This window comes from Bubalus bubalis, chromosome 3 (assembly GCF_019923935.1).
Source record: "Bubalus bubalis isolate 160015118507 breed Murrah chromosome 3, NDDB_SH_1, whole genome shotgun sequence".
In the NCBI taxonomy this organism is placed as follows: domain Eukaryota; kingdom Metazoa; phylum Chordata; class Mammalia; order Artiodactyla; family Bovidae; genus Bubalus; species Bubalus bubalis.
Window position 1 is genome coordinate 8,060,095 of NC_059159.1, and position 14,722 is coordinate 8,074,816.

The window sequence follows — 14,722 nt, forward strand, 5'->3', positions numbered from 1 at the left end:
TGTGGCCTCTGGCCCAGTGACACGGAACCTTCCTAATGGGGCAGGACCTTGGTTCTCACGGGTGCCTGCGTCCTAGGAAAGCACTCAAGATCTGGAGACTGGACTGCGGGGTCAGCCTTCCGGCCGCAGAGCCTGTCTGAGCCTGTTCTCAACATAGTAGCCACCCTGTCCCACCTTCCGACCCGTGAAACCACTGGTGGCGGCATCTCTACCGCCACAGGAGCCTCAGATCCTTCAACCTCCCTGGGCCTGCGGCTGCCTTCTCTTTAAAATGGGGGTAAGGGACTCCCCGGTGGTCCAGTGGCTAAGACTCTGTGCTGTCAAGGCTGGGGGCCCAGGTTCAATCCCTGGTCAGGGAACTAGATCCCCACAAGCCACAGCTAAGACCTGGTGCAACCAAATAATTGAATTAAATAAATAATTCATTAAAAATAAATAAATAAATAAAATGGGAGTAAAAGGAATTTCCCAGCAGTCCAGTGGTTAGGACTCTGTGCTTCCACTGCTAAGAGCCTAAGTTCGATCCCTGGTCAGGGAGCTAAGATCTTGCATAAATAAACAAATAAAAATGGAGGTAAAAATAGGCCCTGATAAAAAAATAGGACCGATGCTGAAGCTGAAGCTCCAATACTTTGGGGACTTGATGCAAAGAACTGACTCACTGGAAAAGACCCTGATGCTGGGGAAGATTGAAGACAGGAGAAGGGGAGGACAGAGGATGAGATGGTTGGATGGCATCACCAACGCAATGGACATGAGTTTGGGCAAGCTCTGGGAGCTGGTGATGGACAGAGAACCCTGGCGTGCTGCAGTCCGTGGGGTCACAAAGAGTCAGACACGACTGAGTGGCTGAACTGAGCTGAAAAATAGGCCCTGTGTCTTACAAGAAGCCCCTTGAGGGCAGGAGGCAGTGCTCATAACTGTGAGCAGCTGCTATTGTTAACCGCTACTGCTGTGACTGTTGCCACAGGAGGACCTCAATGTCTCCTCAACTTTGAGCCAGTCTCTCTACTTGCTCTCAGCCCAGAGGAGCTCAGCTTTGATTCCTAGCCTCCCTCCTCTGCTGCAGCCTCGCCCCTGGCCCTGTAGCTCCACTGGGGTGGGGGCAGGCAGAGTCCCCTCTGCCCCAGGTGCCCACTCCTGCAGGACGGCTCAAGCATGTGCCCTGCAGCCGGGCCCAAACCCCTGCACCTTCCTTTCCCAGAGGCATCTATCCTCAGGACCCAGCTAACTGGTCCCCCGGGTGTGTGTGGGCCCGACTGACGCCCTGCTGGTGCCCAGTCACTCCATCCTGGCCTTCCCACCCCTTGGTTGGGGTCTGGCTGCCCAGGTGCCCCTGTTCCCTCCTCTGGTTGTTGATGTTCTGGCCTAGCCTCCTGCGGTAGACTAGACAAATAAAATCATTGGTGGGGGCGCAGGGGCGGTGGTGAGATCTCGGGTGAGCTCCAGTGTCCAAATGCCCCTTTCTCAGCCCTGAGCAGGCTCTTATTCCCCCCAAACCCACCCCTGGGAGAGACGTAGCTGGCCCAGAGGAGCCAAGTTTGAAGTGAGACACCGGCCAGGGGTGGGGGAGGCAGATGGTGTCTGGTCCCTGTGGGGACCAGAATCAGACAGTGATGTTGGTCCCAGGGTGGGCCAGGGCCTTGGCTTTTTATGAAGCTCCTGACCCCCACCTTCCTGCTATTTATCACTGACCCGGATGGGGGTGGATGGTAAGGAAAGAGGGGGAGGGACTTGGGGGTGCTGTGGACCATCCAGAGAAAGGCACTTCTACTCCTCCCCATCCCCCAGGCCTAGCGGAGTGGGGGTCAGGCCAAAGCTGGAGGATTGCACCTCACGGCACACGCACGGGCCATTTATTTATTGTGCACCCACCACATCCACATCCGGGGAAGCTGCGGCGTGCAGACTAGACTAGACCAGGGCCCACGTGCAAAGCTTGGCACTCCATAGGGTAGATAGGATATCAGAGGGGGAAGGAGAGGGCAGCGAGCCATCCTGAGTCCTTCCCCTGATCCAGGGGCTATAACACGTTACTGCATGTAATACTCAAGACAACTCTGGAAGTGGTACCATGATTATCATCTCCTTTGTAGGGTTGAGAACACTGACGCAGGGAGAGATGTTGATGGAGCAACTGGTATTTGAACCTAGTCACCATCTGACTCTAGCTTCTGGCAAATGCTCAGCCCAGGAACTCCAAGGAAAGTTCTGCAGGAGGCCCCAGGAGGGGAGGGATTGCAGTGGAGGTTGACATCATGGATGCGTCCCATGGGAACGTATCCCTGCCCGGCCACATGGGGCGGGGATACTCATCACAGCACTGGCTGAACAGCAAGCACCTGTTGGAGAGAAGGCTGTTAAATAGAACAGGGGGGGATTTGTGCTAATGTCACCCAGTTATTTTTTTTTTCTGATCTTTTTCAATTGTTTGCTTTTCTTGCCCCCCAGTCACACCACATAACATGTAGGATGTTAGTCCCCAAGCAGGGATGGAGCCAGTGACCCCTGCATTGCAAGCACAGTGTCTTAACCACTGGACTGCCAGGCAAGTCCCTCACCCAGCTGTTAAAAGCAGGGAGCCCACCTCTCTGTGTTGATTTGGAATATATCCAAGTTACATGTTAATATATAAGTATAGCTATACTTACATATTTAATATGTAAGTATAATTCCATTTGTTGTTGTATAGTCACTAAGTCATATCCAACTCTTTTGCAATCCCACGGACTGTAGCCTGCCAGGTTCCTCTGTCCATGGGAGGTTCCCAGGCAAGAATACAAGAGTAGGTTGCCATTTCCTTCTCCAGGAGATCTTCCCGACCCAGGGATCAATCAAACTCAAGTCTCTTGCATCTCTTGCATTGGCAGGTGGATTCTTTACCACTGAACCACCAGGGAAGCGATAATTCCATTTACCTACATTTAAAGAGAATGTACATATATATGCTGGTAGATCCACATAAACTTCTGGAAGTGTGTTTGTGGAGTGACCTTGCATTTGAGGGAGGGGAATTAAGAGGAGAGAAACAGAGACTTGTTTTTCATTTCATACCATATGCATGCATTACTTTTCTAACTAACCAAAAAGCACAGTCTAAGCTTTTCTTTTAATAGGCCTAAAAATATAGCAATGATCTTGATAGGGAGGAATGAGGAAAGGACAGTCCAGGTGGAATGAACAAGCAGGAAGACACAGGGGTGATTCTGGGGGAAAACTTCTGGTTTCTGGGGTGGGCTGCATCACAGGACATGTTGGGAGGATGATGGACAGCAGCAAGACTGGGCAGGCAGGTGGGCATGTGCTGGAGACTCTGAGGGATCAGGATAAAGTGTTTTTATTTTATCTTGTAAGTAATGGAGGTTGGTTTATTTTTTATTTTTTGGCTGTGCTGTGAAGCATGTGGGATCTTAGTTCTCCCACCAAGGATCAAACCCATGCCCCCTGCACTGGAAGCATGGAGTCTTAACCACTGGACTTCCAAGGAAGTCCCAATGGAGGGTTTTTTTTTAATTGAGAAATTGCATTCTACTAGTTTATACTCACATAGCTCTTTGTGAAAGGGGGCTTCGTCAGACATGTTTACATTTTTCAATCTTGACAGCGATCCTGCAAGGTAGGTTAGGGCGAGTTTTACAATGAGGAAACAGGCTTTGTGAGTAAAGACCACACACTCAGTTTTCAAATGAGAAGCTTTGCCCTTTGCACCGCTTTGCAGGAAGGCAGCAGAGAGGAGAAACCACCGACCGGTTTCCCAACCCAGCAGAATGACAGGCTTCCTTTCACGTCTGAGCAATCCCAAGGCTCCCTCGTGACATTCAGATCAAGGAGATGAGACATCGTGACCCTTGGGAGAGAAGGGCAAAGGACCTTCAAGTCATCAGTTCGCAAACTCAAAAAAGCTCTGATGACATACCTTTCCTGGGGAGTAAAATATTAGTGGTTTCTTTGTTAGTCATAGCTAGGATTTAAACTAAATTTTTTTCTTCCTACAGGCTCATTTATTTTTATTTTAGTGGAGTATAATTACTTCCCTGGTGACTCAGGTGGTAAAGAATCTGCCTGCAGTACCGGAGACCCAGGTTCGATCCCTGGGTCAGGAAGAGCCCCTGGAGAAGGGAATGGCAACCCACTCCAGTATTCTTGTCTGGAGAATTCCACAGACAGAGAGAGGAGCCTGGCGGGCTACAGACCATGGGGTCTCAGAGTGTCAGACACAACTGATCGACTGACACACGTAATTACTTTACAGAGCTGTGTTAATCTGCTGTACAAGGAAATGAATCAGCAATATGTATACATATATCCCCTCCCTCTAATTTTTTTTAGAACACAATGAAGTTCTATTGAATGAAGGGATATGTCCACTTTCTTGTTGAGGTTCAGAGAGGTTTAGGGCTGTGCCTAAGGCCACACGGCTGGTGGAGCCCAGAGGAGAGTGCTGGTCCCAAGTCCTACACTCTTTTCAGCTCTTTCCATGGACCACACAGTAACAGACTGGTTTGGATGAAGATGGGGAGGCCAGTGAAGAGGCTGCTAAGAGTCTAGGGACTGGAGTGGGGTGGGACCTGGAGACCCAAATGGTGGGGTGTGTTGAGAAAGTCATCCTCTCTCTTCAGAATTTAGCCAACACAAGACCCTAGAGTTCCTTTCCATTTATGCTCTAGGTTTACCTCCCCTCACCCACGGGCTCCACAGGACAAAGTCAGGAAAGAATGGACTTGGGTGGGTGAAACTGAGGGGTTTTCCAGAGAAGGGAACCAGCATCTGCCTCCGCTTGCTACTGGCATTGATGGTGCAGGGCCGCCACCTAGTGTCGCTAAGCGGTACTGCACTAAGGGATGCCCCCTGTGGTCAAAGGGACGCAGGGGGATTTCCTTTCCTCTGTATACACTTGGCAGTTAAAGGTTACAGGCAGAAGGCCTCGGGCGCGCCTCTTAAGAGGGCTTGTGAGTGTCGGTAAGATGCTAAAGCCTATGTAACTCTTCTCCCTGCCATCCTGAATGTCTTTCAGGTTGTCCTGTGACCCTCTACAGGGGTGCTTGAGGATTACAAGACCCCGGGCACCCCGAGAACTGCCTGCTGTAAGGCGAGTGCAGAGAAAAAGAGAGTGAGGTGGGCAGTCAGGCAAGAAAAGGAAATTTATTAGAGGGAAAACGAGAGGGTGACTGGCCCTTGGGAAGAACCAGTGTCCTCCCTTTCTGACGGGGTCTTTCTTACACCCCGCCAATGAAGAATTCTCTCAAGGGATGGTTAATTTTTAGCCTGTAGCTGAGTCCTGTGGTCATGTAGCCAAAGGTCTGGAATCTGGTGGTCTTGTACCTTTCAGAAGGTAGACACCAGTGAGAAAACAGAAAGTCATTTGGGCAATTTGGTCAGTCTCAAGGGTCATTGTGATTTTATTCTTTGTTTGCGAGGTCAACATAATGAGCCATCTTAACAATGAACCCCCATGTAGACCCTATCATTCCAGCCTTTTTGATTTAGGATAAGGGCCAAAGGTCAGTCTTCTGTAACTGCTTCCTTCGAGACAGGGGCATCGTGGGGATGAGATAAGAAAAGGCTGGAATGTGGGTCAAGGGGATCTGTGTGGGGTCGAAGATTTTGATAATTTGAGTGAGTTAGAAGTAGCTTGTGTATAGTTCGGCTGGTGGAGCCTTGTAAGCAGCCCTGAAGAAATTTTGAAAAAAGACACATTAAACGTGGGCTGAAAGTTAGAATAAGAGTAAGTAGAGGGAGAGGGCCTAGAAAGCGTAGGACCCAGGGCATCCAAGTCCAATTGTTCAGCCAGTTTTCCCATGAATTCCTGAGGTGTTGGCGTGTTCTTGAGGCCTGTTTGTCAGATTTCTTGCTGATTTCAACGCCTGATTTGCTGGTGTAGAAGCAGCAAGTTTCCTCCAAAAATAGACATAGGCCCCCTTTTTCTGACGTTAGAAGGTCTAACCCCCTTCTGTTTTGGAGGACCACGGCTGCCGGGGAATCTGGCTGGTTTTGGATAGTTATAAGGCTGGTAGCCATTTCTTCTAGGCTCTCAGTGAGGTCTTTAGAAAGGCTTTGGTAGTAATTTAAAGAGGTTGTGAGTCCTGTGGTTTCTGTCCCAACCCCAGCCGCTGTTCCTAAACTGATCGATAGAGAAATGAATTGAATTGCCCGTCTGGGGTCAGTTGTGAGTTAGCGGGATATGGAGGGTCTGATTGTTAGGGGCAATTGAAGTATCTGGGGTCAGATATACCAGGGTGTATGTTCCTGTCCAGTTAGCTGGAAGACATAAATGGGAAGATATAAATAGGCGGTGGCTCCACATGAGAAAAACATTCCAGCAGTAAGAAGACAACAGCTGAAATCGATAGCAAATAGGAGTCTTTCTGGGAACTTGTTAGTAGTCTCTGAAACTGACAGTGACCTCGCCAGCGTAGCCCCTACAAGAGGAGTAGAAGGGAGTCTCCCTGAGAAAGCGAAAGAATGTCCTGCAGTTCCCGAGACGTGGTAGACCGATCGGCCTGAACGGAAGGAGAGATGTGAAGTGTAATTACAGGGGTGCAGTGCTACAGTTCCTAGTTGAGGGTGAGAATTGTTTACAGAGTTTTGTCTAGGAAAACAGAAAGGAGCCTGTTGTTGCAGAGGTGGTGGGTGTTAAGGAGCAGCAACCAGGCTAGATTGGAAGGTGGGTTGGGATAGTAATAGAAGCTTTGAACTTTGTGAGAAGGTCTCTTCCAAGAATAGGAGTGGGGCATTTGGGGAGTATGAGAAAAGAATGCAAAAATGGGGTATCTTGAAGTGTGCAAGGTAGAGGCTCGGTTATTCGAAAATCCCCATAACAGAGACCTGGGAGACCTTGGTTTTTCCGGAGTAGGCAGGCATAGCAGAGTAAGTGGCCCCTGTGTCGGTGAGAAAAGAGATCGGCTTACCTGACGCTGTGAGAGTTACCCTGGGCTCCTTAGAGGTGGCGAGAGTCGGGGCCTGGAGCCCTGGGCACCTCTAATCCTCAACAGCGGGTCCAAGGAGGCTGGGCAGAGCTGGGTCAGAGGACTGCTGCTCGGGACCAGGAGGGTATGTCCGGATCCCTAAGGGGGATTTGGGCAGTTAACCTTCCAATGTCCCTTTGTGCCACAGCTGGGACACGGGTCTGGAGGGGGCCTTGGCTTTAGACATGAGTGGGCCCGGTGGCCTTCTTTGCCGCATTTGAAGCAGGGCCCACATGGCTTCCTGCCTTTGTTGGTTGATAGAAATTTGGAGCCATGTAGGGCAGTGGCTAAAAGGTGGTATTTGGCCTGATCTCGTTGGGCCTTCTCTAGCTTTGCCTGTGTTTCCCGATTACTGAAAATCTTAAAGGCTAAATTTAAAAGGTCTTGTTGAGGGGGTTGAGGGCCTTCTGCCTTTTTTAGTTTCTTTCAGATGTCTGGGGACAATTGGGAGATAAAGTGGGTGTTAAGGACAATGGTGCCCTCTGCTGAAATGGGATCAAATCTTGTATATTTTTGTAGGGCTTCCATTAGCCTGGCTAGAAATTGTGCCGGGTTTTCGTCTAGCCCTTGAATTATTAGCCAAAGCTTATCAAAGATGATAGCTTTATGTTCTGCCTTTTGAAGGCCCACAATGAGGCAAGCCACTATGTGATGACAGGCTGCTGGCCCAGGTCTCCCTGCCTGATAATCCCAGGATCATCTCTGGCGGGGGACAGCCGTGACCCCTACAGGCTTCGTGTCGTCAGCCCTGTGTATCTCATCAGCTTGCACCCGGGAGGTTTGCCATACTTGTTCCTTCTCTTCTGGGAGGAGAGTGGAGGAAAGGATGATGTAAATATCATGCCAGGTTAAGTCGTAGGACTGGGTAAGATACCTGAATTCTTCTAGATAATTATCCGGGTCTGAGGAGAAGGAACCAAGATGCTACTTTTTGATTTGCGATAGATAGATCGGTGAGGGAGGCTGGGACAGGAACCCAAACAAAGCCTTCTGCTCCAGCTGCTTCCTGGAAAAGAGGAGTCAGGCAGGGGAAGGAGCGGGGTCCTGAGGGGAAGTTTCCTGTTTTAATGTTGTTCAGGACCGGCTACGGGGAGGGGATCTACGGAGGTTGGGGTAGAGCCTTGGGACCCTCGGGATAGAGGGTGGGGCTGGGGTCTCAGAGCTTGCCTTTGGAACAGGCAGGGGAGGGGGTTTGATGGAGAAGGGACCATAAAGTGGAGGTTGTGGAACTGGATCTGGAGTGGCTACAAGGCGATTGGGAGCGACAGGGGGTGAGCTGTGGTCGGAAAGGTTGAAGGAAGAAGGAAAGTCTGAACAGGGATGGGAGACACTATATGCGGAGGATGTGGCCCAGAGTAGGCTGAGTATTTGAGAAGTAGAACAGGATTCGCAGAGGGAGGGTCCAGAGCGGAGAGAGCGAAGAAAGCCTGAACAGAAGGGATCTCTGACCACTTGCAGAGGTTTTCGAGGTCCCGTAGGGTATTATAATCAGGAGTTCTGTTTTCTGGCCATTGGGACCTGTTATCAAGTCTGTATTGTGGCCAGTGTTAGAACAGTAAATAAGGCTTTTTGGTCTTATCTCCCATTGGAAGCCCAAGGCTTTTAGGTTTCAGAGAAGGCATCCTAGAAGAGTAATCCTTGAGGGCTGGGATTGAGAATTTCCCGTTGTGGCCAAATAGGGAGGTTAGACGAGGGCGAGAGAAAACGAGGAGAAAGGGCCCAGGCAAAAGGTGTCTCTGTTCTCAGGACCTTCTCAGAGAAGAATAATAGTCTGCTTTGAAATGGGTGTCCCCTATTTCAAAGTGAGGTCAATGGGTATCCTCCCGCCTAGCTCTAGGACTTGGAAACGAGAGGAGGGTGGAGGAGAGAGAGAGAGAACTCGAGGTAATGGGATTTCACTCACCCTTGCAACTGAGGGATGAAATGTGGGCCGGTGTGTGGATGTCAGTCCAGCAAGGCAAGTGGAGAGTCCTGTCCTGGAGCTCGTCTCGGTGTCTCGGCAAGGTCCAAGGGAGGGGGCCGCCAGAGGTGGGCTCGTGAGAGGAGCCCACCCTGTTGAGGTGGATATTCCCTCCCAGAATGGAAGGCAAGGGTGAAAAAAAAACAGAGTGAACTGGGAAGTCAGGCAAGAAAAGGAAATTTATTACAGGGAAAATGAGAGGGTGACTGGCCCTTAAAGAGAACCAGTGTCCTCCCTTTCTGACGGGGTCTTTCTTATACCCCGCCAATGAAGAATGCTCTGAAGGGATGGTTAATTTTTAGCCTGTAGCTGAGTCCTGCAGTCACGTAGCCGGAGGTCTGGAATCCAGTGGCCTTGTAGCCTTGAGAAGGTATCCTTTGTAATTAATCAGCAACAGTTTGTAAACTCTTTTCCTGGGTTCTGTGACCCTCCAGCAAATTATCAAACCCAAAGAGGGGGTCCTTGGAGCCTCTGATTGGTAGCCGAGTCAGACGGAAGTTGTAGGTAACCTAAGGACCCATGGCTTATGGGGCTGGGACTTTGAACCTATGGGGTCTCCGCTAACCTAGGCCGTTAGGGTCAGAATTGCCTGGTGTGAAAACCCACACATCTGGCGTCAGAACTGTTGCAAGCGTAAGCAGAAGGAAACAGTGAGTGAGTGAGTTTTTCCTAAAACACATCCACACAGGGAAGTACCAAACGGCGCGCATGAAGAATGTGGCAGGGTCCCACCCACTGAGACGGAAAGACCTCTGCTATAGATAATTGTTTGCGCATCCCCCCTTTCATATATCGAAACCTAACTCCTAAGGAGAGGCTTTGGAGGTGGGGCTTTTTAAAAATAATTAGGTCATGAAAGCAGAGCTCCCCTGCATGGGATTGTTGTTGTGTTTAGTTGCTAAGTCCTGTCTGACTCTTCTGCGACCCCCGGGACTGTTCACCGCCAGGCTTCTCCGTCCATGGGATTCTCCAGGCAAGAATATTCCTTCTCCAGGGGATCTTCCTGACCCAGGGATCAAACTGATGTCTCCTGCACTGGCAGGCAAGTTCTTTACCACTGAGCCACCAGGAAAGCCCCATGCATGGGGTTAGTGCCCTTGTATTAAGAGGGCTTCCCTGTGGTCCAGTGATTAAGAGTCGGTTTTCCAATGCAGAGAATGTGGGTTCGACCCGTGGTTGGAGAGCTAGGATCCCACATGACATGGGCCAACTAAGTTCGTGTGCCTGCTTGCGGCAACGAAAGATCCTATGGGCTGGAACTAAGGCCTGACACCACCAGATACATACATACATATGAAAACAGCCCCCGCCCCGAGTTCCCGTGCCCCTTCTGCCACAAGAGGATACAGTGAGAAGTTTGCCAACTTCTCACCCCAGAAGAGGGCTCTTTCCAGAACCTGGCACCTGATCTAAGACCATCTGCAACACATATTAAGATATTCAAAGTGAAAAAGCAAGTCGCAAAATAATGCCGCAAGTATGATTTTGTTTAGCTAAGATGTGAGTGTGTGTGTGTGTGTGTGTGTGTGTGTGTGTGTAGACACCTGGATCCCCTCACTATCAGCCCAGATCTCAGTTTGGGAATAAGAAATTGAGCACATGGGGACTTCCCTGGGGATCCAGTGGCTAAGACTCCATGCTGTCAATTCATGGTTTCCAGGTTCGATCCCTGGTCATGGCACTAGATCCCGCATGCTGCAACTGAGAGCCGGTGTGGCCAAATAAATACATAAATAGTAAAAGAAGAAGAAGCACAAGAAGTGATGCTGAAAGCTCCACTTCTCTGTACACTGGTTCCAAATTGAATCTTGGAGACAGAGTTTTGGGTGATATAAAAAAGGATAGCTTTATTGCTTTGCCAGGCGAAGGGGGACACAATGGACTCATGTGTCCCCATGTATCCCAACTTGGACACACTGAGAAGCTTTATATTAATTGCCCCAAAGGGGCATGATCAGCTTGTGGACATTCTTCTGATGGGGTGGTGGTGAGGGAAGTAGGAGTCAGCATTGCCAACCTTTGGGTCCAACTGGTTGGGGGGCTCCATACTTGTGGGCAACACATGACTTCTTTCATCATGGACTTCTCCCACCTGGAGGGGGGTTTAGTATCTGCAAAACAGCTCAAAGACATTGTTGTGTGTGTCCCTTAATGAAGAAACAGGATCTTGCCCCAAGGCTGCTCTCGACTGTTTCTCCTTGGTCTCCCATCCTCTCCCCTTATCAACAACTGCTTGAATCTGCCCATTGGAACAGGAAAGATCATGGAGGCTGAATAAAGGCAGTTTCCTGGAATCAAGGAAGTGGGGGAACACAGAAAGGCCTTGTGCCCAGAAGCCCACAGGTTCCTGCACGCTATCAGAAGCTGAGCACATGACGTCTACAAACACTCGCTGTCTCCCACCAGCTCCCCTCACTCTCAGATCCAGGGTCCCTAATCCACTTCACTAACCAACTCCCCTCCCTCCCCGGCCATCAGCTGCTTCTTCTGTGAGATCTCAGGACTCATCTGGGTCTGAACTGGGGCCACATGATTCAGAAAGTGTTGCTGGGCGGAGACAGGCTGCAGCACGTGGCAGGGCAGAGGGACAAGGGAGCTTCTGGCATCCCTCTGATAAGGACACTAGTCTCATCACAATGGCTCCACTCTCGTGACCAATCACCTCCCAAAGGCCCCACCTCCGAGTACCAGCACCTGAGGGGTCAGGTTTCAACATATGGATTTTTGGAGGGAACCCTATATCCTGGCTTCAAAATCACTACAGATGGTGACTGCAGCCATGAAATCAAAAGGCAATTGCTTCCTGGCAGAAAAGCCATGACAAACCTAGACAATGAGTTGTAAAGCAGAGACATTCCTCTGCCGACAAAGGTTTGTAAAGTCAACGCTGTGGTCTTCCCAGTGGCCACACACGGTTGTGACAGCTGGACTGTAAAGAAGGCAGAGCACCAAAGAACTGATGCCTTCGAACTGTGGTGCTAGAGAAGACTCCTGAAAGTCCCTTGGACAGCAAGGAGATCAAACCAGTCAATCTTAAAGGAGATAACCCTGAATATTCACTGGAAGGACTGATGCTGAAGCTGAAGCACCAGTATTTTGGTCCTCTGATGAGAACAGGCGACTCACTGGAAAAGTCCCTGATGCTGGGAAAGATCGAGGGCGGAAAGAGAAGAGAGCGTCAGAGGATGAGATGGCTGGACAGGATCACTGATGCAATGGAAATGAACTTGGGCAAACTCCAGGAGATGGTGAGGGACAGGGAGGCCTGGCATGCTGCAGTCCATGGGGTCGCAAAGAGTCGGTCACGCCTGGCTAACTGAACAGCAACAGCAATAACCTGGATTCTCCCCTGAGCCGTCAGAGTGAGGGCAGCCCTGCCCACACCTTCCTTTTGGACTTCTGGCCTCTAGACTGTGAGAGAAGCAGAAAAGTTTCTGCTTTTTTAAGTCGCCCAGTTTGTGGTCATTTGTTCTAGAAGCCCAGGAAACCAACATATTGAGTTATTCAAGTTCTACAACAACCACCACCAAAACCACACCACCAGCTCTAGCTCTGACTCTCCTTGTCAGAGCTTCTTGCACTCCTTTAAGAAGCCCAGCTTATTAGTAGATAGGGTAGGGGGTCCCCGGAACCAGGCATGGCTTTCTTGACAGAAGAGATACTATTTTTGGCTGAAAAGTCATTTTGTGATCTAAGCCTGGCCACAGTGCTTGCTGAACAGGTTTCAGTAACTAGTGATTTTAAGAGAACAAAAGGATGCTGGCAAGGGACTTCCCTTGTGGTTCAGAGGTTGAGACTCTGCACACCCAATGCAAGGGGCCCAGGTTTGATTCCTGGTCTGGGAGCTATATCCTGCCTGCCACAACTAGGACCCAATGCAGCCAAAAAAAAAAAAAAAAAAATGTTATCAGGCAAGAGAAGTAATAATAGCAAAGATAATAAATCAGTTGTAAAGACTTTGGGTTTTGTTTCAATGGTAAAGATTAGCTTGGAGCCCTTTCTTGAGATGTCTGGCAGAATTTAAACCCCTCAGCCACAAGGTCAACCAGAACCTCAAGAATGATGCTGGTGACCTTTTCTGACCCTCATAACTTCAATCAGCTAAAGTTTGGTCTCTGTTGACCTTTGCCCCAATTCGATGCTTTATTTTCCTCTGCTCCACCCCACTTCATGAATATACATACTTCACTCAACCCCACCCCTTCATGAATATACATACTTCACTCAACCCCACCCCTTCATGAATATACATACTTCACTCAACCCCACCCCTTCATGAATACACACCCACCACTCAACCCCACCCCTTCATGAATATACATACACCACTCAACCCCCCACCCCCTCATGAATATACATACTTCACTCAACCCCCCCACCCCCTCATGAATATACATACACCACTCAACCCCCCCCCACCCCCTCATGAATATACATGCACCCCAACCCCCCAACCCCCTTCATGAATATACGCATACCCTTAGCTTAAAAAATGTCCCTATTTTTGCTGCTTTGGGAAAGATTCCCCAGTGTTTCTCCTTACTTCCTGCAAGTAATAAATGCTTCCTTCTCCTGCTGTTTGGCTTGACTGTGTCTCTTGGCTCAACGTCCACCGAGTCCAGCCCAGTTTTCGAGTAACAAATTCCCTGCCTCTCATCCCTGCCCGATTCTCAGGACTCCACCTAGCCTCTTTCCCCAGCTGCATTCCCGGCAGGGGGCTCCTCCGGACTCCCGGCCTGGCCCCTCTGGGGGCAACCCCTCCTCTCTGTCCTTCCTCCCTCTGTCCACCTGCCGCTGGTCTTTCGCCTCCACCCGACTCCGCTTTCTCCCCGGCTGTTCTTAATTCATTCAGGAATGTTTCCCAGCGTCAGCTGTGGCTGGAGGGCTCTAAACAGGACAGAAGGGCGGGGAAAATGGATCCTGACTTCATTAAAAATGTTGATTTTTTTCCATCACGGATTTTGTGGGCATTAACTTCTATCTAACAAAAAAAAAAATATTGCAGGGGGTACTTTCCTGGTGGTCCAGGGGACTTTGTGCTTTCTCTGCTGAGGACAAGGGTTCAGTCCCTGGTCAGACAACAAGATCCCACAAATCGAGGGGCATGGCCGGAAAAAAAAAAAAAAAAAGAAGAAGAAATGCATTAAAATATGATTTCTCTTGGGATTTCGCTGGTGGTCCATTGGTTAAGACTCTGCACTTTCAATGCAGGTTCGTTTCCTGACTGGAGGACTAATATCCCGCATGCCTCTGAGTGTGGACAGAAAAAAAGATTTCTCTTGATTTTTGGGCTTTGAGATGCCCTGTGAGTTTTGCCCCTGAGGCGAGTGCCTCACTCACCTCATCCTAGTCCAGCTCTGACACGTGAGGTTCATGCCCCCATGGCAGGCTGTGCCAATGAGGGAAGCAGACAAGCCAAAGTGTAATATCAGGTCATGGTCAGAGCCCCAGGAAAGCTCGACCAGGGCGCAGAGAGATGGATGGGATGGGCCCACTGTGTTGGAGAGGTGGTGAGGGAAGGCTTCTCTGAGGAGATGAGCTTTGAGCAGAGACCTGAGTGAAGGGAAGGACAGAGCCATGAGATGAGGCAGAGGGAAAGCACTGTGGGACAGGGAGCAGCAGGTGCAAAGGTTCTGGGGCAGGAATAGGCATGTGTGTCTCTCAGGAGCATCAGGGAGGTGAGTGGGGCTGGAGCACGGAGACGGAAATGAGGCTGGAGAGATGGGCCCTGGGGTAAACGGTGCCATCCAGCGGGCCGGGCCAGGACTCTGCGTTCTGAGTGTGACTGTGTGAAGCT

General features: G+C 50.0%; 2 long non-coding RNA genes across 2 annotated transcripts; both read right to left on the bottom strand.

Moving 5' to 3' along the window:
- Window positions 1-1,755: 1,755 nt before the first annotated feature.
- Window positions 1,756-9,844, bottom strand: LOC123332514. The gene is made up of 4 exons (XR_006549298.2): window positions 8,869-9,844; window positions 7,840-7,971; window positions 6,909-7,064; window positions 1,756-2,342 (listed from the first exon to the last, which is right to left on the bottom strand). It is a non-coding gene; the product is annotated as an uncharacterized LOC123332514 (long non-coding RNA).
- A 901-nt stretch (window positions 9,845-10,745) lies between these two features.
- Window positions 10,746-14,258, bottom strand: LOC123332515. Its single transcript, XR_006549299.2, has 2 exons — window positions 13,469-14,258; window positions 10,746-11,036 (listed from the first exon to the last, which is right to left on the bottom strand). It is a non-coding gene; the product is annotated as an uncharacterized LOC123332515 (long non-coding RNA).
- Between the last annotated feature and the right edge of the window lie 464 nt (window positions 14,259-14,722).